This window comes from Macaca thibetana, chromosome 5 (genome assembly GCF_024542745.1).
Source record: "Macaca thibetana thibetana isolate TM-01 chromosome 5, ASM2454274v1, whole genome shotgun sequence".
NCBI lineage: Eukaryota > Metazoa > Chordata > Mammalia > Primates > Cercopithecidae > Macaca > Macaca thibetana.
The window spans coordinates 154841931-154868275 of record NC_065582.1 but is presented as its reverse complement, the minus strand read 5'-3'; the positions used below and the strand labels follow the sequence as shown (position 1 = coordinate 154868275).

General features: G+C 36.6%; 1 long non-coding RNA gene across 1 annotated transcript; it reads right to left on the bottom strand.

The window, feature by feature from the left end:
• Positions 1-1153: 1153 nt before the first annotated feature.
• Positions 1154-18851, bottom strand: LOC126955671 (uncharacterized). The gene is made up of 4 exons (XR_007726040.1): positions 18730-18851; positions 5053-5116; positions 2938-2984; positions 1154-1322 (listed from the first exon to the last, which is right to left on the bottom strand). It is a non-coding gene; the product is annotated as an uncharacterized LOC126955671 (long non-coding RNA).
• Positions 18852-26345: the final 7494 nt, after the last annotated feature.

Genomic DNA, 26345 nt, shown 5'->3' with positions numbered 1-26345 from the left:
AGAATACGCAAGAAATCCAAAGAGTGTATCTTCAGTTCAAACTATCTTAGGAAAACATTTTAAAAATACATTTAACAAATCCATAATAAAGCTAAATTCAGAAAAAGATAACTCAGGAAAAAAAATAGTAAAGAAAGCAATTTCCAACAATAAATAAATCTTCATTTACTATTTGCTATGGAATGAATGTTTAAATTTTTCCAAAATTCATATGCTGACAACTAATCCCTAGTGTAATATTATTAAAAGGTGGGATCTCTGGAAGGTGCTTAGATCATGAGTAAGGAGCCCTCATGAATGAAATCAATGTCCTTGCAAACAGCCCTGAAGGAGTTAGTCTCTTTCACTCTGTGAGAACAAAGCGAGAAGGTGCCATCTGGGGCCCAGGAAACAAGTGTTCACCAGATACTCAATCTGCATGTCCCTTGATCTTGAATTTCCCACCTTTCAGAACTGTAAGACATACATTTCTGTTGTTTATCAGTCACACAGTTTATGATATTTCACTACAGCTACCCAAATAGACTAAGACACTGTTGTATTACTTTTATGTTGTTGCATTACAATTTACCACAAATTTAACATCTTTAACAACATAAATTTACTCTCTCACAATTTCAGAGAGTCAGGAGTCTGGGCACAGCTTGACTGGGTCCTCTGATCCAGATATCATGAGGCTGAATCTCATCTATAATTTTATTTCTTCCTCCTCCTCCTCCTTTATTTATTTATTTATTTATGTATTTATTTATTTATTTATTTATTTTGAGACGGAATCTTTCTCTGCCACCCAGGCTAGAGTGCTGTAGCGTGATCTCGGCTCACTACAGCCTCCGCCTCCCGGATTCAAGCAATTATCCTGCCTCAGCCTCCTGAGTAGCTGGAATTACATGTGCATGCTACCACATCCAAATTATTTTTGTACTTTTAGTAGAGATGGGGTTTCACCATGTTGGCCAGTCTGGTCTTGAACTCCTGACCTCGTGTTCCACCTGCCTCGGCCTCCCAAAGTGCTGGGATCACAGGCCTGAGCTAAGGCGGCGGTGGCGGCGGCAGCTGCCGCTGCCTCTGCATTTGCCTCTTCCACTGCCGCTGCCTCTGCCTCTTCTTGCTGTTCTCTTTCACCTTCTCCTTCATCTTTCTCCTCCTTCTCCTTCTCCTCCTCCTCCTCTTCCTTCTTCTTGTTCCTCTTCCTCCTCTTCTTCTTCCTCATCTTCTCTTCTTCTACGTTGAATTGCTGTAGTACTATTTCCTGAAACACATATCCTTCCTTCACTGAAGGTGGGAAAGCATGTCCATGTGCCCATTTTGTCCCACTTTTACTAGCAGAGGAAGGCATTTGGGAGAGTAAAGAAGTTATAGTTGGACCAGGGATAAAAGTTCCGGCTCTCTATTAAGCTTTTCTTCACACCACCCCAGTTGAAGCGTGAGAGTGCTTCATTGTAGTCTGCTAAGGGTGGAAATCTAGGCTCTCCACTTCATCTTTGGTATTGTAGGTCTGGATGGAGCCGGATATTTCCCTGTGCAGTTTAATTGTACGAGAATTATTTTATAAACATTTTCTGACTTTCTAGCATCCCCTTTCCTATCCTTTGATTAAAGATCAAATTTTTTTTTTCTCTTAACCCATTGGTACAGATAAATCTAGAAAATATAAAAGTTGCATGGGACAATATATCAAAACCAAAATCAATAAGCATAACATATATCAAAAAGATTGGTCACACAAATTATAGACAAAGGAATACTGTCAATGTCATATGAGACTACTTATATATTGTTAGAAAAAAATGGTCAAGTTGAAAAATATGCTGTAAGAACATGAATAAATATACAGAAAACATCAAATTCAAAAGTCAAATGAACATATGAAAAAAATATCAAATTTTGTTATGAAATTAAAAATTAAATTTAATATATTGTTCGAATAGCAAATCTTAAATTTTTGAAAGCTATATCATTTATTGCTTACAAGAAACATAAAATCTATTAAAGTTCTATATATGGATATATGTTCAATCAGCAATCATCCTAATTAATGTTGTTAGTGACATCCATTTTTATAGAATAAAAAGACAATAAACTCTGTATAGAGTTACACATATGTCTGTGCAACAGAAAGCATGTGTATGTATGTGGTTCATATATACTTAATCCTCATTTTTTTGAAGCGTCCATATCTGCAGATTCGTGTCCATAAAATTTATTTTTAACCCCAAAATTGATACTCAAGGCACTTTCACAATCCTTCACATACATGAACAGAGTGGTTAAATTTTTGACTTGTCTGATACACTTGAAGTTGAACTAAACAATAATCTGCTTTCTTGTTTTAGCTCTCATAATGTAAACAAGTATCCTTATCATGGTTTATTTAGTGCCACATGTGCTTTTTTGGTGATTTTGCTGTTTCAAATGGCACCCTTCAAGAGTGCCAAAATGTGAGATGGTTGTGATGTGCCTTATGAGGTGTGTTAGATAAGATTTTCCCAGGCATGAGGTATAGTGCTATTGGATATGAATTCAATGTTAATGAAACAATAATATATGTTAAATAAGATGTCTTTAAACAAACACATAAAACAAAGTTCTGTATTGAGTGGTTGATAAAAATGTTGTTAACAGATGCTTGCAGGAACCTAACCCTGTATTTCAGCTAAGAGCAATGATTTAGTATTCACTATTTCAGTGTTTATGGTGTCTTTATAAAAACATGGCTATCACATATAACAAGAATCTATTGTATATGTGTCTGGGTGTGTGTGTGTGTATATATATATATACATCTATGTGTACATGTATACACATGCTTATAGATAAATATGTGTGTATATGTATATCATGAATTCCTATTTGCATAGGATAATCTGAGCACTGAAAAATGTAGGATACAAAGTTGGTTATTAGGATACATACAATATTGTTAAAATAGGTTACCTTAGGGGGAGGAGGAGTCTAATTTTGGTATGGTAGAAATTGAATAGCTGAACAAAGAAAAAAAAAAGACGATAGTTTTAAAGCCCTGCATGACATTCGTATGTCAATATGAATGCATACAAAAAGTTAAAACAAATTCAATTTTAAGATTTTTCAAAAGTAATAATCAGTTATCTCAATTCCCATGTTCTCCTAAATAATATTATTTATATATTTTCTATTTGATCATCTATATTACTGCATACCATGTCTTATTTTTTGTCTAATAAGATGGAAGAATACATTAAGTTGAAGTATAGATAGATAATAAATAGATGGATGCAGACTGATAGACAATAATAGCAATAAACTAGGAAATGATTGAAATCGATAAACATATAGAAGTTGATATGGTTTGGCTGTGTCCCCACCCAAATCTCATCTTGAATTGTAGTTCCCATAATACTACATATTGTGAAAGGACAAGATGGGAGGTAATTGAACAATGCGGGCAGTTACCCCCATGCTCTTCTCATGATAGTGGGTTAGTTCTTATGAGATCTGGTGGTTTTATAAGGGATTTTTCCCCCCTTTGTTTGACACTTCTCCTTCTTGCTGCCCTGTGAAGAAGGTGCCTTTTTTCCCCTTCACCTTCTGTCATTACTGTAAGTTTATTAAGGCCTTCTCAGCCATATATAACTGTGAGTCAAGTAAATCTCTTTCCTTTATAAATTACCCAGTCTTGGGCAGTTCTTTACAGCAGCATGAGAATGAACTCAAACAGAAGTGCATGTCAAATTGAACATTCTAGACAAAATATTATCTCTATGTAGATGCCTGTATCTATAAATATTGAAATAAAACCACTAGAGATAAAGACATATGTGCATATGCACATACATTATGTATTTCAAGGCAAACTGATACATCTCATGTTAATGTCTTTTTTATTAAGTAGCTGGATTACCATAGTTGTATCATTTAATTCAATTATGTTCAGTTTATTTAACTGTATAGTTAGGGAATTTACCTAGTTAACTTTTTCATGAGCTTGAAATTATAACTTTTGTATAGGATGCCATTTAAAAGATAATTAGCTAAACCTAAAGAAATTTTAATCATCATTGTAATCAAATATCCTCGCTAATAAATTTTAGTTCTTATTGGCGTTTAACAAAGCATCTCAGCTAAGCTGTCTGTGAACACTCTTCACTTTCATATTCATTTTTTTAAAACAGAAATTATTTGTTATGTCCATGTATCAATGTAGGAAAAGGTAAACTCTGGATTGTTTTCATTGTCTCTATTCCAAAACATTTAATAGACACAAGAAACAAAAAATCAAACAAATTGATACACCCAGTGGAACAAAATTCCAGTGACTGTTTTACTAAATAACCATGCCCATTGCTGCAGCTTTTTTTTTTTTTTTTTTTTTTTTCAGGATTTTTTTACTTAACAAGAGTTAAAATTCTTGGAAGAGATGGAGTTGAGGCATAGCAACAGTAACCTGGTGCTATAACTTCTTTTGTGGACTTTCCAGTCCAAACATCTTTTTCCAAAGTTCCTGAAGCTATGCTGGTACTTTCATTAGACTTAAATCCCTTTTCATTTTCATGAAACCTCATTTGTACTCAAGATGATTTTAGTGGATTTTGGTGACTTGTATTAAAGTCTTACGACTAACACAAAGATTAACAAACATCTTGTACTTTTCTTTTACAAAGTTTATCTTTCTAGAGTCTGTAGCTCCTCTATTATAAATTGTTTACATAATATAAACTCTTCGGGTTAAAATTTTTAATTTCTAAAAAAAATTTAATGTTTTATTCCTTGAAATCTTGTTGCAGATATATTATATGGATTTATGTAGAACAGAAGTTACATTCTTCTGTGATCAGTATTCAGTACCAGCAAAGAGAAATACTTATGTAATTCATATTGCTATAAAATTATGTATAATTTATAATACAGTGTACAATCTAATGTAACATTTATTACATAACATATATTTTTCCATAATTTATTATATAGTACGTAATTCATACAAACAACAGTCATATATTGCTCACTCATTTTGTTTAAACTGCGGTAAAATCATAATGCTACTACACTTAGATTTTAATAAGACATTACTCAGAACTTTCTGGGGGCGTGGCAAAGATGGCAGACTAGAAGCAGCAGGAATTGGAGGCTCCCACTGGGGGAAAAAAAAAAAAAACATAATAAGCATGTGAATCCTTCACCGCCAACCAAGGTATCCACGTTCTCTCATCAAAATTGACTCACAGAGAGAAGGAAGATCAGTGTGGTGCAGCAGCCCACCTGAGAGCCACATGGGGAAGGGGCACCCTCTCAACCCTCCCAAGGGAGGCAGTGAGGGAGCGGGCTACCCAACTGGGAATATTGCTCTTTTTCCACAGAACTGTGCAACTCAAGGATCAGAATATCCCACTTGTGAACCCATGCCACCGGAGCCTAACGTCCCAAACCTGGAAGGTGTAGATTCTTATAGCATCTCAGCTGGAATCTGTTGAAGAATATCAAGCTCTCCCGGGGAAGGCGACCAGCACTGGCTGTGGCTGCCTGCTGTCTAAGCCCTTCAAGCTGCTTGGGGGAGAGGCAGCAGCCAGCACCGGGACTGGTAACTGCCTAACATGCTAAGCTCCCTCTGTGGAAAGAGGAGAAGCATCCATTCTGTGGAAGAAAGGCAGCACCCATTTCTGTAGCTCCAGGCTGCTCTTTTCCCCTGCTGGAGCCAGGGAGGCTGGACAGCTTGGTCCCAAGACTTGTCCCCACAGCCCAACACACAAGCTGTGGCAGTCTGTGGCTAGAGGGCCTCTTCAGGCATAACCCTGACTCATCCTTCCTCAGTGGTCTGGCCTTCCCTGCAGGATCTCCAAACACTCCAGCCAGAGGCTTAGGGATAGAATTCAGATCTCCCTGGGCCTGAGCCTCTAATGGGAGGGGTGTCCACAGTCTCTGTGGATCAGCTGACTTAGCCTCTCCTCCTTGAATCCAGGCAGCCCAGACAAGTGGGTCTCCCCCTTGTAAAACACACCCTCTCCACCAAGGACAAAGTGCTTCATTAAACAAGTCCCGATCCTCATGCCACCCAACTGGGTGAGACCCTCCAACGGGGATTGTTAGACACCCTGTACAAGAGAGATCCTACTGGCATCAGGTTCGTGCCCCTTGAGGTCAAAGGTCCCAGAAGAAGGAGCAGGCACCCATATTTGCTGCTCTCCAGCCTCCTTGAGTGATATCTCCAGGCACAGGAGTGAATTGGATGAATAAGGCCTGAAGTGAACCCCTAGCAAACAGCAACAGCCCTACAGAAGAGAGAGCTGACTACTGAAAGAAGAAAAAAAAAAAAAAGAAAAAAAGAAAAACAAACAGAAAGTAAAAACAACAGCATCAGCAACAACAATGAAAAAAAGACCCCCACAAAAACCCCATCCAAGGGTCAGCAGCCTCAAAGACAGAAACTAGACAAACTCTTGAAGATGACGAAGAATCAACAACAACAATAAAAAAATGCTAAAAATCCAAAAGGCCAGAGTGCCTTTTCTCCTCTAAATGATCACAATGTCTTTCCATCAAGGGCACAAAACTGGACGGAGAATGAGATGGTTGAATTGACAGAATTAGGCTTCAGAAGATGGGGAATAAAAAAACTATGATGAGCTAAAGAAGCATTTTCTAACCCAATGCAAAGAAGTTAAAAACCTTGATAAAAACTTAGAGAAATTACTAACTAGAATAATCAGTTTAGAGAGGAACATAAACAACCTGATGGAACTGAAAAACACAGCACAAGAACTTCATGATGCATACATAAGTATCAACAACTGAATTGACCAAGTGGAAGAAAGAATATCAGAGTTTGAAGACCACCTTGCTGAAAGAAGACATGCAGATAAGAATAGAGGAAAAAGAATGAAAAGGAATGAACAAAGCCTCCAAGAAATATGGTACTTCATAAAAAGACTGAACCTACGATTGATTGGAGTACCTAATGGAGAAGGGGAGAGTGGAAACAAGCTGGAAAACACACCTCAGGATAATATCCAGGAGAACTTCTCCAACCTACAAAAACAAGCCAATATGCAAATTCAGGAAATACAGAGAATACTATTAGGATACTCCATGAGAAGATCAACCCCAAGTTCTCTAGGGTCAAAATGTAGGAAATCCTGTTAAGGGCAGCCAGAGAGAAAGGCCAGGTCACCTACAAAGGGAAGTCCATCATACTAACAGCAGACCTTTCAGTAGAAACTCTATAAATCAGAAGAGATTGTGGGTCAATATTCAACATTCTTAAAGAAAATAATTTTCAACCTAGAATTTCATATCCAGCCAAACTAAGCTTTATCAGTGAAGATGAAATAAAATCCTTTCTAGACAAGCAATGCTGAGGAATTTTGTTACCACCAGGCCTGCCCTGCAAGAGCTCCTGAAAGATGCAGTAAGTATGGAAAGGTAAAACCAGTACCAACCACTGCAAAAACACACCAAAATATAAAGACCAATGACACTACAAAGAAACTGCATCAACTAATGTGCAAAATAACCAAATAGCAGCATGATGACAGGACCAAATTCACACATAACAATACTAACCTTAAATATAAATGGGTAAATGTCCCAATTAAAAGACAAAGTCTGGCAAATTGGATAAGGGAGTAAAGACCTACTTGTGTGCTGTATTCAGGAGACCCCTCCTACATGCAAAAACACACACAGGCTCAAAATAAAGGGGTGGAGGAAAATGTAACAAGCAAATGGAAAGCCAAAAAAAAAAACCAAAAAACAAACAAACAAAAAAGCTGGGATTGCAATCCTAGGCTCTGAGAAAACAGACTTTTAACCAACAAAGATCAAAAAAGACAAAGAATGGTAAAGGGAACAATACCTTTACCATTAAAGGAGAATGCAGCATTAAAAGAGAAATTTATAGCACTGAATGCTCCCATCAGAAAGCTTACATAATGGTAAAGGGAACAATTCAATAAGAAGAGCTAACTATTCTAAATATATATGCACCCAATATGAGAGCACCCAGATTCATAAAACCAGTTGTTAGAGACCTACAAAGAGATTTAGACTCCCACACAATAATAGTGGGAGAATTTAACACACCACTGTCAATATTAGACAGATCAATGAGACAGAAAATTAAAAAGGATATTCAGGACTTGAACTCAGCTCTGGATCAAGTGGACCTAGTAGATGTCTACAGAACTCTCTACCCCAAATCAACAGAACATACATTCTTCCCAGTGCCACATGGCACTCATTCTAAAATCAACCACATAATTGGAAGTAAAACACTCCTCAGTAATTGCAAAAGAATGGAAATTATAGCAAACTGTCTCTCAACCACAGTGAAATCAAATTAGAACTCAGGATTAATAAACTTACTCAAAACCATACAATTTCATGGAAATTGAGCAATCTGCTCCTGAGTGACTCCTCAGGAGGGTAAATAATAAAATTAAGGCAGAAATCAAGAAGTTCTTTGAAACCAATAAAAACAAAGAGACAATGTACCAGAATCTCTGGGACACAGCTAAAGCAGCATTAAAAGAGAAATTTATAGCACTACATGCTCCCATCAGAAAGCTAGAAAGAACTCAAATTGGCACCCTAACATCACAATTAAAAGAGTGAGGGAGGCAAGAGCAAACTAATCCAAAAGCTAGTAGAAGACAAGAAATAACTAAGATCAGAGCAGAATTGAAGAAGATGGAGACACAAAAAGCCCTCCAAAAAATCAAGGAACCCAGGAACTGTTTTTTGAAAAAATAATAATAATAACAAAATAGATAGACTTCTACCTAGACTAATAAAGAAGAAGAGAGAGAATAAAATAGACACAATAAATAGTGATAAAGAGGATATAATCACTGACTCTACAGAAATACAAACTACCAAGAGAGAATACTATAAACACTTCTATGCAAATAAACTAGAAAATCTAGAAGAAATGGATAAATTTCTGAACACTTAAACCCTACCAAGACTAAACAAGAAAGAATTTGGGTCCCTGAATAGACCAATAACAACTTCTGAAATTGAGGCAGTAATTAATAGCCTATCAAACAAAAAAAGCCCAGGAGCAGACAGCTTTACAGCTGAATTCTACAAGAAATACAAAGAAGAGCTGGTACCATTCCTTCCAAAATCATTCCAAACAATTAAAAATGAGGGAATCCTCCCTACCTCATTTTATGAAGCCAGCATCATCCTGATACCAAAATGTGGGAGAGACACGACAAAAAAAGAATAATTCAGGCCAAAATATCTGATGAACATCAATGCAAAAATCCTCAGTAAAATACTGGCAAACCAAATCTGGCAGCACATCAAAAAACTTATCCACCATGATTAAGTTGGCTTCATCAAGTTGGCCTCATCCCTGGGATGCAAGGCTGATTCAACATACACAAATCAATCATCTTAATCCATCACATAAATGGAACCAAAACAAAAACCACATGATTATCTCAATAGATTCAGAAAACCCCAATATCTCGCCCCAAAATTTCTTGAACTGATAAGCAACTTCAGCAAAGTCTCAGGATACAAAATCAATGTGCAAAAATCACAAGCACTCCTTTACACCAACAATAGGAAAGCAGAAAGCCAAATCATGAATGAACTCCCATTCACAATTGCTACAAAGAGAATAAAATACCTAGGAATACATCTAACACGAGATGTAAAGGACATCTTCAAGGAAAACTACAACCCACTCACTGCTCAAGGAAAGAAGAGAGGACACAAACAAATGGGAAAACATTCTATCTTCATGAATTGGAAGAATCAATATCGTGAAAATGGCCATACTGCCCAAAGTAATTTAAAAATTCAATGCTATTCCCATCAAACTACCATTAACATTCTTCACAGAATTAGAAAAAAAAAATAAATTTCAGATGGAATCAAAGAAGACCCCTTGAGGCCAAGACAATCCTAAGCAAAAACAACAAAGCTGGATGTGTCTTGCTACCTGACTTCAAACTATACTACAAGCCTACAGTAACCAAAACAGCATGGTACTGGTACCAAAACAGACATATAGACCGATGGAGCAGAACAGAGACCATAGAAATACCACCACACATCTACAACCATCTGATCTTCGACAAACCTGACAAAAACAAGCAATGGGGAAAGGATTCCCTATTCAGTAAATGGTGCTGGGAAAAGTGGCTAGTCATAAGCAGCAACTGAAACTGTACCCCTTCCTTACACCTTATACAAAAATTAACTCAAGATGGATTAAAGAATTAAATGTAAAACCAAAAACCATAAAAACACTAGAAGGAAACCTAGGCAGTGCCATTCAGGACACAGGCAAGGGAAAGAAATCATGACGAAAACTCCAAAAGCAACGGAAACAAATGCCAAAATGGACAAATGGGACCTAATTATACTAAAGAGCTTCTGCACAGCAAAATAAACTATCATCAGAGTAAACAGGCAACCTACAGAATGGGAGAGAATTTTTGCAATTTATCCATCTGACAAAACTCTAATATCCAGAATGTACAAGGAATTTAAACACATTTACAAGAAAAAACCAAACAACTCCATCAAAAAGTGAACAAAGTATATAAACAGACATTTCTCAATAGAAGACATCTACATGGTCAACAAATATATGAAAAAAACTCAACAACACTGATTATCAGAGAAATGCAAATCAAAACCACAAGGAGATACCATCTATGCCAGTCAGTATGGTGACTGTTAAAAAGCCAGAAAACAATAGATGCTGGCAAGGCTATGGAGAAATAGGAACACTTTTAAACTGTTGATGGGAATGTAAATTAGTTCTACCATTGTGGAAGACAGGTTTGAGGATCTAGAACCAGAAATACGATTTAACCCAGCAATCCCATTACTGAATATATACCCAAAGTGTTATAAATCATTCTACTATAAAGAAACATACACACTTATGTTTATTGCAGCACTGTTCACAATAGCAAAGACATGGAACCAGCCCAAATGCCCATCAATGATAGACTGGATGAAGAAAATGTGATGCAGCTATAAAAACAAATGAGATCATGTCGTTTGCAGGGACATGGATGAAATTGGAAGCCATCATTCTCAGCAGACTAACACAAGAACAGAAAACCAAACACTGCATGTTCTCATTCATAACTGAGAGTTGAACATTAAGAACACATGAACATAGAGAGGGGAACACCACACACCAGGGTCTGTTGGGGGTAGGGGCTTAGAGGAGGGAACTTAGAGGACTGGTCAATAGGTGTAGCAAACCACCATGGCACACGTATACCTATGTAACAAACATTCATGTTCTGCACATGTATCCTGTTTTGTTTTTTTTTTTTAGAAGAAATAAATTTTAAAAAATATTTTTTCATTTAAAATAAATATTTTGTTGTTTTGTAGCATGACCATAGTGAATAATCTCGATTTTGTATCCCTGTGAGTGAACACAGCACAGTGGAGTTTCTTTGTAGACACACACATTTTCCTGCTATTTCTTTGAGGGCAAACACTGCTCTTGACTAAGTAGTTAAGGACAGTTCTGTTTTGGTTGCAAATAGAAACCATGTAAAATAGTAAACTTTTGATCATGTTCTGAAAAATTGTATTTCAGAACATAATTATATAATTGGCAAAATTTTAAAATTACTTCAATATAATCGCTGACAGATGATTTGATTTCTCAAATATATGTTTATATTCTGTCACATACTTTAGTACTGATACCAATCAGATGGCAGTATGCTCTTAGTTTACTTTCTGCAACATTAGAATATACTTGTTTTGCATGAATTAAAACAATATTACATCATATAACAAGATATCAGGTATTTGATTTGTACTTGTTCTTTGAGAAATTATTCTCTTTTTTTTCTGCAACATTAGAATATACTTGTTTTGCATGAATTAAAACAATATTACATTATATAACAAGATATCAGGTATTTGATTTGTACTTGTTATTTGAGAAAATTATTATTATTATTATTATTATTATTATTATTATTATTTTGAGATGGAGTCTTGCACTGTCACCTGGGCTGAAGTGCACTGGCATGATCTTGGCTCACTGCAACCTCTGCCTCCTGGGTGCAAGAGATTCTCCTGCTTCAGCCTCCTGAGTATCTGGGATTACAGGGGCCTGCCACCACACCCCGGTAATTTTTCGTAGTTTTAGTTTCGCTATGTTGACCAGGCTGGTCTCGAACTCCTGACCTTGTGATCCACCCACCTCAGCCTCCCAAAGTACTAGGATTACAGGTGTGAGCCACCGTGCCTGGCCATATTAGTTATTCTTAAGAAAACATGATAGCTAAAACATTCAATGTGTTAAATATTTATGATCAAGATTTATGAAAACAAAAGAAAACCTGTAGAAGTCAATGTATGTAAAGGACAACCACTAGCCTTGTCTCTTGTTTAACTTATGGCCACAGTACCATACTTCTGTTGGAAGTTGGCTCTAAAGTCTTCCTCTACCTCTTTATCTAAAATTAAACAAAACAAAACAAAACAAAAAAACAGATTGCTCATTACATTACTGCGTTACCATGCAGTGTGCTGTGTCAGGGGGAGCACATACAAACGTGAATACACACACATATTATACTAAATAATTCCAAAGAATTTCTGGTATATCTGATTAGAGACAGGCACATAAACTTTAATGTGCATTAAAATTTTAGTTCAAATGTAGCTGGGATCCCAATGGTGTTCTTGGTTTTTTTTTTTTTTAATCACTCTACACTGACCTGGAGAATGTAACACCTTAGCAAGTAATCTATTCCCTAAAAATACCACTCCCAGAGATATAGATTTTATTGAAATGTCAAGGAATACATGGAAAATTTATTTCCCTTGTACACCATATGACAACACATTATAGATGATAGTTGTTTAGATAGATATAGAGACAGATGGATAAATAATCTATTTTCTCTTCTCAAGAGATAGTCTGTGGTCACCAGCTCTATCACTACATCACCTTTTACATTTTCCTTTCCCTGTCCACAAATAGCATCTAGAGTTGTTCTTCATACCTAAATAATTCAATGCTATCTTTCAGCTTGCATATGCCAGAGAGCAAAATAAAACATAGGTACTGGCCTAACCCAGGATTCTAGCAAAGTCCACACCAATCAATTGATTATCCCTTGTATTCCAAGTGTTTCAAGGATAGGATCACCTCCAACACATCTTTTTACTGAGCTAATAGAGTGGAAGAGTAATTGGAAACTTTGATGCCAAGAAAAACAAGATTGTTTTTCCTAATGTGTACTCAATACAGTACATTTTCTGTTAAAAAAAAAAAAGTATGAACTGGAAATATTAGACAATTGTGTACAGACGGGCACAGTTAGCTACATATGAGGCTAAGATTGTTTCTGAGCAAAGGATGTAACAATTGAGTAGCACAGTATTTCATATCTGTTACTAGATGGAAAATTCTTTAATACATCATCCATGTCTCATTTATTTTTCTGTTACATACTATGATAACACCTTGCAAATAAGAAGTGTTACAACATTTGTGTGGAAAAAGGATAAAGACAGCTAATTACACTGTGTGAGGCCTCTTTTCAGCTGTCTTATTGCATTTGACAGCTCATTATTTAATTGGGAAAAATACTAACTTTTATAATATGTGTAGTTGAGAGCTCCTCAGTCCAATGTTGGGAGAAGATTCTTTATGGGCCTCTGTGGGTTTTGCATCTTTTCTGAGCATAGCCATTGCATTAGTTATCTCTTGCTATGCTGTCTTCTGCTGAGGGTTTCTCAAGTCTCCAATTGGCCTCTCTGCTGGAGTTTCATGTAGAGAGGATCTGTTCTGACTTCCTGTAGCTGTATAAATGAAAGCTCCAGCTTCTTACTGGCTGTAGGTTGGAAGTTCCTCTTGTAACAAAGAGGACATCAGTAGTTACTTGCCACGTGACCTTCTCTATAGATAGTCATAGCAATTTGCTTCAAGACCAGTAAAAAAGACTGGTGCCTGCTGTAAATATGGAGTAATATACATAATATATCATGTATCATACGGCATATAACATATAATGGATAAGATAGAATATAGCTTATGTCTATTGTGTATACTGCAACCAAATCAAAGAGAATTGTCTTTTCTACCTAAGTAGTTTTACTCCATACACTCAACTAGTATTCAAAAATTTAAGTAAATTAAAAAAATATATATTCTTCAAAGAAGGAATTTAATTCAAATATATCTATAAAAATATCATGATATTTTGCCTTTATCATTCTAGTAAGGGCACAGTCTTGTATTTAAATATTTTTATTTTCAGGTACATAGTAATTACATATGAGATTCTGTTATACAGTGTTTATTACATGCAGCTATTTGTAGAGTTCTATTTAGCTTATCCTCTCATTGGACTATAAAACAGCAAATATAATTATTCTATTACAAAATTAGATATTTGTACATTAAATCAAGGATACGAGTTATGGAAAAAATATCTTTAGACATTTTGTAAATTTTATTTTTTCTGAAGAGATATTTTTCTTCTGTTCTTAAGCGATTAAAAATATATTCATGAACATTAAGAAGTACATAATTAATTTTATTGGTGTTCTAGTATTTAGGAGTCTCTTCTTTCCATTTATTCTCTCTTCCCCACATCACCTTTAAAAAGTTTAGTTCAAAGGAGATGGTCTCATTAAATTAAGCTACATTTATCCACATATCTGCAAGTCTTGGGAGCATGGTTCTAAGTACCCTTTGTGTTGGATTATCTTTTCACAGATGTTTATATTGCAAATCACCTTGAAAGATATAGTGACTCCATCCAGAGCAAAGCACAGTCATGCTTCCTGACTATTATGAAAGAGTCCAGTTTCCAAGGCTCAGAGTTTCTTATCTATAACAAACCCACCTCATGCCTAAGTATTCCCTGTCCCTCTTTGTGTCACTACCTGGAAACTGGTACTTGAGAATCCAGTGTAAAACAGTGCTGGTACTCTGGCTGCTGCTTTCGTTGTCAGAAATACACTGTCTCTAACCCAGTGGTTTTGTTTATTTTGCAGCATCCTTAAAACTGTGTCAGGCTGACTTGTTAGATTGCAAGTAGGTGAATTGTTACCCACTTCACAGTGTATAAGTGATCTTCTCACTTAGAGAGGCTTAGGACAGTTACCCTAACTCAACACAGAATGAGTCTCAGTAGCAATAATGGAACTCAAATTTAACAAAGCAAAATGGCTTCTTACGCTAGTAATATTTTACTTCAACCTAATTAAATATATTTATGTATTTAAAGATAGAAAACATGGATCTGAAGAGATGCAAGAAAGAGCTTATCAAAAAAAAATCGAAGAAAGCTACTTGTTAGATATAAAGCAAATTGCAACCACAGAGATAATTTCAAGAAGAGTTTATTCTAAGCATAGAATTCAACTGGTCCCATTAGCAAAAACGTCTCTCCTGGGAAGATTAAATGTGTTAGATAGAGTTTTACAGGCCCTTTCCTTTCATGGGTTGGCTGACACAGTCTGTCCGTTGGCTATTTTAAGCCCTCAACAACCATTTTCCTCTTACCTTCTTCTTTTACTGAGGCTGAAAATCTTCCAAATGAGGGTCACCATGTGACACAATTAAGAACAATGGGATATATGTGGAATTGCTTAGTAAGAGAGTGCCTTTATATAAGATATGTTATTAAAAAGCCTTTTATTATTAGTCTTTCCCTGATTTTTATGCCTAGAAAAAGAAAATGAATCATATTAGAATCATTTGAATGCAAACTTATCAGTTTAGGATAAAAAAGCATCCTAAGTTTAGGATGAGCATCTGTTACATGGAAAACTAAACTACTATAAGTTTAATTATTGTTAGTTGGAACATTTTTGCTTGGATCCAAAGGAACTCCTGATACGCAAGAACAAATAAACTAGACAAGGGGGAGGCCAGCAGAAGATTCTTCTATTTGCCCTGTTAAAAAGTATTTGGAAATTTACTACAGCCCATTCTCACCCACATCCAAACTCATGCCCACAAAAACATATACACTAAATGAAAGACAGATGCTAATATTGAGATGATGCTACAGTTCCTTGAGTATATTTAGCAAGACAATGTGTTTTTACATTTTTAGTATTGTCTTTTCTCCAAATAACATCACGGACTTGCGTCTGCTATTGGACTTCAATTGGTGAGCTTCAAACTGAGCTCTCCTGGTTCAAATAATTAAAAATTTTTAAAAACTTAATTATTTAACTACATAACTAAGAATCTGTTGTCTGATTATTTTCTTGGTGCCTGTGTAAATTTCTTTTACAGAAAAAAATGTGCTGGTGAGAAGATATATGAGCTGTTCCATTTTATACATATAATCTCATTTTATAACAATTTGTGCATGTATTAGTTTTCTAGGGCTGCCATAAAAAAATGTCACAGGCTGGGTGGCTTTAAAAACAGAAACATGCACTTTAGGAAGCCAAGGTGGGCAAATTGACTGAGCTCAGGAGTTTCCGCCTGGGCAACACAGTGAAACTCCATCTCTACTAAAACACAAAAGAAATTAACCAGGCATGGTGGCATGTGCCTGTAATCTCAGCTACTCTGGAGGCCGAGGCCGGATAATTGCTTGAACCTGGGAGGCAGAGATTGCAGTGAGCTAAGATCATGCCATTGCACTCTAGCCTGGGCAACAAAGTAAGACTCTATGTCTACAAAAAAAGAAAAAAAGAAAAAAAAGAAATATATTTGTTCACAGTTCCAGAGGTAACAAGCCCAAGATCAAGGTGCCAACAGCGTTGGTTTCTTATCAGACCGCTCTCCTTGGCTTGCAGATGGGCACCTTCTCATTGTGTATCCTTACATGTTCTCCCTCTGTGCTCCAGTGCCACCAGTGTCTTATCTTTCTATGAGGGCATCAAACGTATTGGATCAGGGCTTCACCGAAAGAGCTTAATTCTAAATTAATCACCTCTTTAAAGACCTGTGTCCAAATACAGTCACATTTTGAGGTATTTGTGATCTGGGTTTCAACATATGAATTTTGAGAGAACACAAGTCAGTCCATAGAAATATGTAATCTTTTCTTTTAACTTTAACTCTTCTAGAGATAATTATTTGTTCAATTTCTTAAGTCTTGTTAACTCCAAATAATTGTAAAAGTGCAACCTGATGCCTAAAATGTTGAAGTCCAAACCATGGACTGTGGTGATACCCACATTGTGAGCTTTGGGAGTTTAGTCATCAAAGTAGAAGGCCCATACTAGCACCCAAATTACTCTACTTCTTCCGCCAAAACTCTAGAGTATAGACTTTTTAAAAATACATAAAAGTTCTAGGCTATAGTATGTTTTTGAGTACGAAGTCCTAAGCCAACCATGCTACATTAAAAAAAGCAATTAACTCTCTCCAATTTGTTTATCCTAGTTCCAAATTAGGTTCATTTGCATTTTGTATTCCACAAATGTGCATTCATTTCAGTACTTTCCATAGTTCAGCAACAATGAATAGAAGCAATACAGTAATATATCAACTAACTTCTACAATCATTTTCATTTTTGTAGACCATAGAGTTACCACTAAATGAGAATTAGTTCAGTAGATAGAATTCATCAAGCATTATTTATTTCTGTTGTCTGCTTGAATAGTCCCTTTTATCTGAGATAAATAAGCACTCTGTTCATAAAATGCCTTCCTCTGACAATTCAATTGGTCACCAGGAAACTGAATAGAAAGAAAAATAAACATTCAATTAAAATAAGCTGTATAGGTAGCTCAGTTTCTAGTTTTTCTATTTTTAAAAAATAAAAGCATCTGTAATGATAGTAACCCTGTTTAAAGTAGACGTTTTTTCTGGGGATTTTTTTTTAGGAAGTATTGTAGAAGTTCTTGTTCTTAATTCCTTAATACTAGACAAAGGAATTTCAGACAGAAACATGGAGACGTAGGGATTTAATTTGGCAGTAGACTCTTATGTACATAATCATGGTGTCAGAAGTGATTTATGAACTTAAGACTTCATAGGTGCTTTTAATTATTTTAATCTCTCTGCTTGAGGTATGAATTTAATAATTATGAAAATAGAGGTTGACCCATTTGAGCACAATTGAAAACAAAACACACAGAGACACTGTAGAAATACTGAAAGGAATTCTACTATTCAAAAAGAGCCCAAACTAAACTGAATTAATCTGAGTTACCTGTTGGTTGGTTGTCATGAATATTGGACTACTCTACAATTACGACAAAGACAATGTGTCTCTGTCCTTTTATAAGGAAGCAAGGTATCATTCAAAACACACACACACACACACACACACACACACACAGAACTTAAAATAAGAAGTCATTAGTTCTAGTTCTATTTTCTGTCATTTAACTAGTCTGGGATATTTGTCAAATAAAAAATCAACAATAATGACAAACACGAAAAACAATCTGGGCCTTTGTTATCTCATGTGTAAATTATTATAGTAGTAACATGTTATCTCAAAATTAACTGAGACAGAGAAAGAGTTAAGGCAGTTATTAGGTCCAGACTCTGTCCTCTCTAGAAGAGACCTCTCCTCTTTCCTCTGTTCTTCCTCTCTATCTGTCTTTGATCTGCTAAAACCTGACATTTTAAAGTTAAACTCACTGATAATTCTTCTAAATCTCAAATTCCCATTTTTCTTTTATGCAAGCTGAACTTCAAGTTATTGCCAAGGAATTTCCACAGATCACTGAGGGCCCTCCTCAATTTCCTGATTAACTCAGCATAGTGAGTCAGGCCTATCAACCTCAGGTTTTCTGACCTACACCAGTTGATTCACATACTTGGTGAAGGTCAGGCACCATGCTGAATGACCAAGGCTTGTTGTTGTTATCCTGAGGGAGAGTCAGACAAAAGCACCTCTAAAGACTGTGATAGAACTGAAGGCATAGCAAAAACCTCCATGAGGCCATTCTTGAGGCTATTCCTAAAACTTTAGACTGCAATAAAATCCATTCCCATGTTTAAGAACCTAATGAGCCACTTTCCAGCCATTACAGTTGTACTCTAGGCCGTGTTTTAAAAAATGCTATCAAATCCAGGTTATATTTAGATAAAATTATGAATTACTTATAGATGTTGAATCTATTCAAGTAGACTTTAATTCTGTTTATGAGCAGAATTACACTTCTCCTTTCTGGAGAACTCTCTCCGCTTGTCAAAAGAACCTGGATAGAATGGAAAACTATACCTACTTCTGATCCAGATAATTTGGCAAATTAGCTAGCTGGCATCCTTGAGGACACTAATACAGAAAAAACCACTCACGTTTTAAATCTCCTATTACAGCAGATGGTGCTTCCCAGACATAACACTAGCAAGAAACGTCCTGGGCCAGGCTACTACCGTAAGAAGCCAGGCCACCGGAAAAGAGAATGCCAAAAAAGCCAGAAAATCTCTTTCTCATCAACTTTAATAAATATACAGCAAATTCTGCTAAGTGGAAAAAAAAAGCCAGTCTCAAAAGATTACATACTATGTGATTCTGTTGGGTTTCACAAAGTGGTAACCCTAAAGACTGGTGCTTTAAGATGCTCAAAGGCCTTAGCGGCAGCCTTAGAACCAAGGTCTAATCTCACCTAGTTCACACCAAACTCAGAAAGGGTCTCCCTTTGGAATTTTTTTCTCTGGTCAAGAAAGATTCTTTCCAAAAGAAATGCAATTGCCTCAAGTCCTCTTCCTAGAGATCTCATCAAATAACAAGGAAAGATCAACCACTGTAGAAGAGAAAAGACTAGAATTTGTTACCACACCCAGACTTTTAAATCTATTTTTCTAAGGGCAGCTCCAAGAGATTACCTGGGGTACTTTATCTACATAATAAAATAGCCTTTTTTCCTTGTGAAACTTCACCTTTCACCTTCTCTTAATGACTGCCTCCCATGTCCCAGGTTCATCTGATGCAGGAGAGGCAAGCCTTCAAATTAGGGCTTAGTCTGGGAGGTTTCTTCATTTTGCCCAGGAACGAATTCGAGAGTGAGTTGATGATATTAGACAGCAATTTTTATTAAATGGTACTGCTCCTTGTGGAGCAAGGTTACCTCACAGGCCGTGTGCCCAGAATGAACAATGTATGGTCTCTTGGCAACTCTATTTATACTCAGGAGAGCCTACTTTCAATTACATGCAAATTAAGGGTATGTCAATGCAAACTGAGGGGCTGACTATTTAGAACATTCTTGGAAAGGGGCAGTAACTTCAGGGTTGTTGCCTTAAAAGGGGTGGTAATGCCTGGGTACATTGCCATGGCATTTTTAAACTGTCATGGTGCTGGTGGGAGTGTCTTATGTCAATGAGGAATGAGAGCAGCTAAGGATCACTTCATCTCCATCCACTGGTTCCTGCCAGTTTCTTCTCTTTATCCTGTCTGGAATAGATCCTGTTTTGGTCAGCAAGATTGTGACCAGAAAACAAGTTCTGCCAGTCTCCTACCTCACATTTATTCTCCCACCTCACATTTATTCTCCCTAGTAATTTACTACTCCTCAAAAAGTATTGTCTATATTTCCCAGCTACCCAACCCTTCTTCCCCACTTGGAGACCACTCTCAATGAACAGGCACCAAGGACTACAGAGGCTCTTCCCAGTTCTCTCAGTCATCTGGGTGAAACCATTCTCTGAGTTGGGAATGAGGTATTTGTGCTTACAGACACTGGAACAAGAGTATCAGTTCTTAACCCCACCAGCCCCAATCAGCCCATGCCTTGAGCTAATAAAAAGATACATATGGGAGTTTCCAAGAAGCTTTTAGCTGTTTTTGTTTCACAGCCCATCCCTTTCTATCTTGTCCTCTCCAAGACACCTGCCCCTTTTTTACTTGTTAATTCTTCCCTATCTACCTCCTCCGTGGGCTCGATTTTCAAGAAAAATACTATGTTAAAACTTTTTTTCCCTCATAACAGGGAAATAATTTTAGAATTTGACAAGCAAACTTTGCTGACTCAACCTTGGAGTCTTCTGACTTCCCAAATTTCCTCATTTGTTATGTCATTCCCTGTTCAAAAACCAAAAAATAATGCCACCCATCACTGCTGAATCAAATATCTGTCTCTTTAGGGGCAAAATCTGAAAAGTAAGTTTTTAAACCCAAGGAGAAATTGGTACTTTTTCAGTTCCAGGGCATCTTAATTATAAATTAACTTTGTTTCCTCTTTGTATACATAAAGAAAGGAAACACATCGGGAATCTCAACCCAAAGTGTGGGAACTAACATCACTCTCTAGTAAGCTATCTTAAACTCACATCTCACTCAGCATCTGATATGCTTTGGCTGTGTCCCCACCCAAATCTCACCTTGAATTGTAATAATCCCCACATGTCAAGGGTGGGGCCAGGTGGAGATAATTGAATCATGGAGACAATTTCCCTCATACCGTTCTTGTTGTAGTGAATATGTCTCACGAGATCTGATGGTTTTATAAATGAGAGTTCTCCCGCACAAGCTCTCTTGCCTGCCACCATGTAAGACATGGCTCTGCTTCTCCTTTGCTTTCTGCCATGATTATGAGGCCTCCACAGCCACGTGAAACTGTGAGTCCATTAAACCTCTTTCCTTTATAAAATTCCCAGTTGTGGGTATGTCTTTATTAGTAGCGTGAGAACAGACTAATATAGCATGCTTTGCTAGCTGATTTACTTCTTATGAACTTCTCCTACTTACTACTCCTTATATCTCTCATGTTGCAATAACCTTAACTCTGTAACTCTTGTGCCATATCCTTCAAGTGAGGCACCACATGACTGCTTAACTCTGATAGAACTCGGGACAATCTCCAAGACAGCCTCCTAGGAAATGCTTAGTTGTCCTGGTTTACGGATGGCTCATATTTACAAAATGAATATGGCAAGTATCATGCAGGCTCTTTAACCACTAATGCTTTTGAGGTGGTGAAAGCAGCTTTTTTGTCTTTAGCCTCTTCAGCCCAGCAGGCAGAGCTAATTGCCCCCACTCAAGGCTGTTTCCTTGCTGAGAAAGACTGTTAATGATTACACAGACAGTTGGTAGTCCTTAGGAATTGCTCATGACTTTGGAATGTTATGAAAATAAAGAGGTTTCCTTACTTCCAATGAAGACAAAATAAAGAATTGGATTGTATATAATAGAATTATTAGATGTAATACAGCTATCCACCCTCTAGCCATTATCAAATTTTTAGGCCATTCTAAACCAGATGCTATGGGAATCAGAGGAAATTACCTGACTAATAACACAACAAAGAATGGTGCCCTTAAAGATCCTTCTGATCAAATCTTTGTCATGACCCAACTAGAAAGATTCCTAAGAGATGAATTTAAAATAATTACTAAAGATGCACAGAATTGGGCAACAGAGGTCAAACAGAAAATAAAACAAAAATCCCAAATTGGAAAAATAACAGCTGCTGGTTTCATGATAAAGAGAAACTCTGGTTTTAGCCAAAAACAACAACAACAACAAAAGCTTTCTTCCAGACACCGTGAAATGTTTTTTTATTAAATACTGTACCTATTTAAGTCATTAGACTACAGAAAAGATTATTAGTTTTATGCAAAAATACTGATAGGGCGACGTCAACATCGTAGTTGAAAATGTTTATTTATCCTGTCCCCCCTCATCCTAAATTCAATGAAGAAAGTGTGTATAGCCCCAGGCAAGTGTGTACAGCTCCTGGCCATTTTAACCACCTTAATGGGCAATTCGAGAATTAGCAGGTGGACTTTGTTCAGCGACCTCCCTCATATTAACAAAATTATATTTTAGTTTTGATCTATATGTTTTCCCATTGGGTTGAAACCTTTCCCTGAAGATAAGCCAGCACTTCTGGAATGGCTAACACCCTATTATTTAAAAAAAAAAAAAAAAAAAAATCTCTACCTGCAGTATTACCCCTTAAGCTCCACAGTCACTGAGAAACTAATTTTACCAGTCAAGTTATCAAACAAGAGTGTGGTTTCTGGCCAATCTTAGAGAACTTTCATTGTGTTAATTATCCTCAGTCCTCTAGACTAGCTGAATGTAACAATAGCACTCTTAAGAATCAGTTTGAAAAGTTTATAGGAATGTTACACCTGCCATGGCCAAAAGCCCTACATACAGTGAATTTGAATTTGGATACTACTTCCTTTGATTACATAAGCTCTCACTAATTTAGATAGTTACTGCACTCCCTGTGCATCTGTCCCCAACTTCTTTTGACCCCAAATTAATAGAAGGTAAAATGCTTTAAAATTGTAAAGTTATAATTAAGACTACAGATAAAAATCATACTCTGGTAGAACAGTCTTTCCAAAGTGTAATCCCAGGGGACAAAGAACTAGAACATTATAACCTACGATCATGGTATTTTGTCTACTGGAAAAGACTCCCTCCAACTTCACTGCAAAGGCTCACTATCACATTTGTTAAAAAAAAAATCTTCACTGCTAAGCTTAAAGAAACTGATTCCTGGATACATGTATCTCATCTAAAGAAACTATCAACAAATTAAACAAATTAAAATTAGAAATTGTCTTAAAATATCTAGAATTTGAAGTAGACAACATCTGAATTGATGGTTTTTTCTCCAAGATACCTGGGCCAGACCTGTATACCCTTTTCTCCCTTCTAATTCTTAACTTTATTTTCTCCCTGGGAAGAGGATGTCCTCATCTGGATTTCTCAGTCTGTAGTCCCAGGGGAAACCTCCTTGGGTCCCACTAACACATGTGAAAAGAAAAAAATATATATATGGACCAACTGCAAAATAAAGGGCTAACAGCAATATTTAGTAATGTAGCTGACTCCGGGTTTAATTCTACCATGTACAGAAAATTCATAGGTGGAAGAATTTCCTGTACTACCATCATATACATTTAACTTTTATGGGTGAGATACCTCAATATGGGGCTCCAGATGTTTAGACATTTGGATAGCAGAAGGCTAATGTGGGTTGGAATATCTGATTGCTCTTTTGTCAGTACATAATAGTTCTAAAAATTATCACTTGGATAATCATTGGACTAGACACTCTTACTACATCAGAGTTAACCATGAGTTATGAGCAAGGTTTGGTGAGCTTCCCTGGTTCTAAATACACTGTGCAAATTGTCATGCATCAATCCCAGAGAGTAATGTGTCCTAATGACAATAAAAACTATGCCTGGAATCTTTCCAGATTCTGCCCTATGCATCTTCCTTTTGCTAGTTTTAATGTATATTGTCCCTGTAACAAACCATGACAATTAATATAACAGCTTTCAGAGAGTACTGTGAGTACGTCCAGATAATTGCCATACTTAAGAGGATTTGGGGAACCCCCTGCACTTACAGTTGGTTTCCGAAGTAAGGATAGTTGTGAAGGATTATGCCTCCAGATTTTGCAGTTTGGCTACATTGGGGCACTCCTCTTTAATAAACCTCTTTTCATTTCACATTCAGGACACCACACTTCAATAGTTTTCCTCCTACTTCACTGATCACTCCATCATAGCCTCCTGTCAGGTTTTCTTCCCCTTGTATTATATTTTAATATTGTGGTGTTCAAGGGCTAATTCCTTTATTCCCCTTTTCTTTTTCCTATCTATTATCTATCTATCGATCGATCGATCTATCTATCTATCTCTCTCTCTCCAGTTTGTCCTCTCTCCTGAAATTCAAATTAGCATATCCAGTGGTTTAATTAACCCAGCCACCTAGACATCTAACAGATTTTTAAAACCTAACATATCCATATGAGCATTATCTCTTGCTTCTCATTTATACTAGTTGGGACTCAGAAAATGCTACCCTAAAGTATTTTAAGCCAAGGAAGATGAGGAGGGCCTCACAAGCAAGAAGGTTTATTCACTTATACCCACCTTTCTGAATAAGAACTGGCCGCAAGGAAATTCTCTGACCTATCTTGTCTAAAAGTAGGTAATAAGACCCTCATTCCAGAGAGGTCATGCCTCATACTTGGGGAAAGAAATATTACACAGAGAGACCAAAAAGTATCTGAATATAAAGGCCTTCCTGAGCTTCCCCACTCAGCCTACTACTAGTAAATTATACATTTTGTCAGTCACATTTCTACATGACTGCACTAGTTTGTTTTCATGCTATTATAAAGAAACTGCCTGAGACTGGGTAATTTATAAAGAAAGAGGTTTAACTGACTTACCTTTCCCCATAGCTGGGAAGGCCTCAGGAAACAATCATGGCGGAAGGGAAAGGGGAAGCAAGGCACCTCTTACATGGTGGAAGGAGAGAGAAAGCAAGAAAGGGGAAGCACCAGACACTTATCAAACAACCAGATCTTGTGAGAACCCACAGCAAGGGGAAAATCCATTCCCATGATGCAATCAGTTCCCACCAGGACCCTCCATCTACACATGGGGATTACAATTTGAAATGAGATTTGTGTGGGGGTACAGAGCCAAACCATATCAATGACTGTTTATTATTCATGGAATTTAAGCATAAAATAGTTTTCTCAGGATTTTCACTTCTAAAGTCTTCCATGTCACATAAAACTTTAGTTAAATAAATTTATTATTTTCTCTTATTAACCTGTTTTTTTTTGTTACAGTAATTTTGGCCATGAGTTTTATGATGGGGGAACAGAAGGTATAACCCCTTTCCACTCCTACTTATCCCAGTGCCCAAATGGTTATTCATGATCTTCTTCATCTAAGTGAAACACAAGTTAATCTTTAAGTTACTCAGGCCACAAGTTTTGAGGTTACACTCATATTTTCTCATTTTTTTTAAATGTGAAAACTGTGACCTCTACTATCAAAGTATATTTAGAGCCTGATGGTTTGCACAACTTTCAGTGCTACCAACTTATCCTCTCTTTCCTAGATTACTGTAGAATTTTAACTGGTGCCACTGCTGCTTTTGTTGACTGCGTGTAACCTAATCTCTAGATCGCAGCCAGGAGGATTCTTTTGAAAGACAAATTGGATCCTGCCCTTTCTGTACTCAAAACCCACTGGTGGTCTCTCATTTCACTTAGGGAAAATCAAAGTCCTTGCAAAGACCAACAAGCACCTATATAATATGCCTTATTATTTGCTTTCAAATCTCATCAGCTACTCATACTGACACAGTCATACTGTCTTCCTTGTTGTAAGGCTCAGTGAACAGGATAGATCTACTTCACCTTTGCTCCTTTGCATTGACAGGGACAGTCTTCTCCCTGATGTTCAGAAAACTAATTTCATTTGTCTGCTTAAAGTCATTCTTCAAATGTCAACTTTTTATAAATAGATAATCTTTTCAAACTTTTTTAAAAAATTCATTATTAGGAGCATTATCTCCCAATGCTCCTAATATCTCTCATCAATAATTATACTTTCTACATTTTTTTCCAAAGCACTCACCACCTACCACAATATTATGTAACTTACTTATATTTATAGTTTATTGTCTGTGTCTCCTTGTCCAGTTAGCTTTTG